Here is a 3663-nt window from a genome sequence, read left to right as displayed (position 1 = left end):
ATACATTTACTGTAATAGAAAATAGCGCCTGCTCAGCCAATAAACTACTGAAATATTGCACTACCCTTTCATAGATCCTCTTTTTTTTAAGAATGTTAATAGTAATACCGTTTTCACACTTATCAGTTTCTGTCTATACAGACACATTTAAAGATAAAATTTAACTTAGATTTAAATTCAACAAAACGGAAAATAATTAGACACACGTAGAAAAAAAAATTTCCGGTACCGGGAATCGAACCCGAGCCTCCTGGGTGAGAGCCAGGTATCCTAGCCACTAGACCATACCGGATTGTTAGCTGATCCTAAATAGTGTTGGTATATATTTTTTAATTATATTTAGATATATTTATTATATAAAATTTTGGCTAAATAGACTCATCCAAAAATCAAATTTCGAAATAAAACCTACTTAATGTGTTTTTGATGCTACTACTACATTTAAAAACGAAAGGTAATACGTTGTGCGGCATTAAGTAAACGGGTATATTCGAAAAAACAACAACACTGTATTTTCTTTTAATTGTTTTTCATAAACTTATTTGAAATATTTTTAGGCGAGTTCTACGTGTTTCTTAAGACATTTGGCTGAGATTTCAAACAAAATAATAGTCTGGATGATATAGCGTGCTCTCTCTCGCCAGTTTTCTAACTACTCGCATACAGTTACGTTTTCCCTCACAAGATAGTGTTGCTATGTAGGCTAGCAACTTCAGTGATTTACTTTAGCCGCTGTGAAATGTTAAAATAATATTTCTGGTTGGAAAAAAATTGTATTTAATTGCAATTTTTAATTATTTTTTTTACTTTGCACCTTTATTTTAACAAACTGCTTACAAATACGATTTATATATCATATTGTATTACGTATGTTGAATTTGTGTTTTAAATAGTCTACTTTCCGACGACGAATATTGTCGTTCAGTTAAGAATTTTAATAATTTAAACATTAAAAATATTTATATGTTTTCTAACAGATTAATAACTGAAGTGTTATAAAACAGATGTTATAAAAAACAAAACAAAAATGAATAACCGTACACAGATATATGAACCATTCATACCCGTTAAGAAAATTAAATATACGCTTTTTTTAAATAATTCATGCAGTGGCGAATTTTGATTTAATAAAAATTTTTTGGACATAGTACGCCTTTGCAGATTCAGACTCCAATGGCGTATGTCCAGAAAAACCTGCATTAAAACCAAAATAAAATTGATAATTTTAAATTATATTGTAATTAGTATTTTAACTAACTTTAGGCTACTAACTATAAGCTGTAAAGCCTTTTGTGCTAAAGAAGAAAGCCAATTATATCCTGAGTATAATATTGAAAAAAAAAATCTGTAGCTAAATGGGAAACACGAGAGGAGCACATTGCCATTTTTTAAGTGATTTTCTCCGGTTAGTCCCATTTCTCCTACCCTTGCATTTCATTAAATCTTTTACAATGTCTTATTACCCACGGATTCAGAATACAACGTAATGAAGCGTCTACAAGCACGATGAAAATGTTAAGCTGGGTTTACGATTGAAAATTAAGAATTATGAATCAGGAATTAGTCGTGTACTTAAAAGATGGCTCTACCAGCACGCCGCGCGCATATATATATATATATATATATATATATATATATATATATATATATATATATATATATATATATATATATATATATACACACACACACACACACACACTAGCGGACCCAACACACGATGTTCTGTTCAAACGTTTTAAATTTGAAAATATTTACAGGAAATTTCCCTGAATCTGATCACAGCACCCTATGCCGGGTCGAACTGAAATAAAAATAAATATTCTATAACGCGATAACAGCGCTTCCTACCGGATCCAATGTAAAAACATCCAACGTAAAACAACTTCATTTAATTTAATTAATTAAAAATATTATTTATCGGATTGAATTGTGAATCTAAACCATTCTTGAATCCACCTGAACACACACTGTAAAGTGGACCCGACAGACGTTGTCCTAAAATTATATATTTTTCTAAAACTTAACAAAAAATCATAAAAAAACATAATAAAAAATTAAAAAATATAAAACTTAAATTTTAAATATACTTTAAACTTTAATTACTATATGCAATTTTTATTTTATAAATGTTATAATTTATTTTACAAACTTATATTTTTTTTTAAAGAGACGTTCAATACCTCATAAGTTGTATAGAATAAAATGAGAACTGACGATTTAAAATTGTAGGTTAAGTAGATTGGTATTGAATGTACGTGTATGCATCATTAAAATTACGAGAAAAAAATGTTAATTACTCAATCCAATACTGCACCTCACAAATTTGCACAATGTATATTTTTAATTACATTTTAAAATGTTATTTCAATAAATAATAATATATTTTCAATAAGCAATTCTATTTTAATTTTAATGTAATAACAACAATCCATAGAATCCATCCAAAGATTAACAACACATAAATAAATACACAACACACACACATATATATACTGTAAACCTAAACCATTCAAAGATCAACAACAATTTATAAATAAAAATTATTTAAATAAACATTTTCCAGTGGACCAAATTGTGAATCTAAACAGTAGTATATAATAGTTCCTCCGAGATCAGGATGCAGGATGTGGTGCCGGTGCCGGTGTCCGCCATCTTGGATTCTGACGTCACGGCGGCCATCTTGAATTGTGACGTCACGGCGGCCATCTTGGATAAGCGTAACGTGACACTTTTTCGTGCGTGCAGCCGGCGTAACGGGACACAGCATAACGAGACACAGCGTAACGGGACACAGTGTAACGGGACACATCGTAACGGGACAAGTAGATCACGGCGGCCATTTTGGATCCGCCATCTTGGATCTGCCTTTTTGGATGACATCATTTTGTTTTCTCGAACATTCCGCCATTTTGTTTTCCGCCATATTGGATGATGACGTCACCGTTGCAATTTTTGTTACGGTCGCCATCTTAAAATTTGGACGCCATCTTGAAAATCTTTAATTATTATCCGATTTTAATGAAAAAAATTCCAAAATTCATCAAAAAATTAACTTATTCGAATTCTGATTGATTATATCGATCACCGTCATCGGTTCGAACCCGGTGAGTGCAAAAAAAAACTAAAAATGGCGACAGGCTCCTTCCTCAATGGTGGATGCAGGCAGACTGACTCCTACCACTTTTTTTTTTCAAAGCATATATACCATCAGGTAGTATGACGTCATGTCCGCCATCTTGAAATTTGGACGCCATCTTGAAAATCTTTATTTATTATCCGATTTTAATGAAAAAAATTCCAAAATTCATCAAAAAATTAACGTATTTGAATTCTGTTTGATTATATCGATTCCCGTCCTTGGTTCGATTCCCGGCGAGAGTAAACATCAGATCCTTCCTCCATGAAAGCTACCTAGACTGATCTACCACCACCAGTACCAAGGTATATATCATCAACTGGTATGACATCATGTCCGCCATCTTGTCTTCATCCGCTGGAGACCACCATCTGGTTTTCGTCTGCTAGAGTGTGCCAATACCATGTAGTATAACTATCTGGTTACCATACTTTTGTCCTCAACTGTTGACATTGAACATTGACCTTGGCCTTTGACCTTGACCTTGAACTTTGACCTTGAAATTTGACCTTGACCTTGAAATT

The 3663-nt window shown here is 32.2% G+C and overlaps 1 non-coding gene across 1 annotated transcript; it reads right to left on the bottom strand.

Annotated features, from left to right (window-relative positions):
- Positions 1-220: 220 nt before the first annotated feature.
- Positions 221-292, bottom strand: Trnae-cuc (transfer RNA glutamic acid (anticodon CUC)). Its single transcript has one exon. It is a non-coding gene; the product is annotated as a tRNA-Glu (tRNA).
- Between the last annotated feature and the right edge of the window lie 3371 nt (positions 293-3663).

The sequence above is a fragment of the Bacillus rossius genome, chromosome 1 (assembly GCF_032445375.1).
Source record: "Bacillus rossius redtenbacheri isolate Brsri chromosome 1, Brsri_v3, whole genome shotgun sequence".
Lineage (NCBI taxonomy): Eukaryota > Metazoa > Arthropoda > Insecta > Phasmatodea > Bacillidae > Bacillus > Bacillus rossius.
This window is presented reverse-complemented; position numbering and strand designations above follow the sequence as displayed.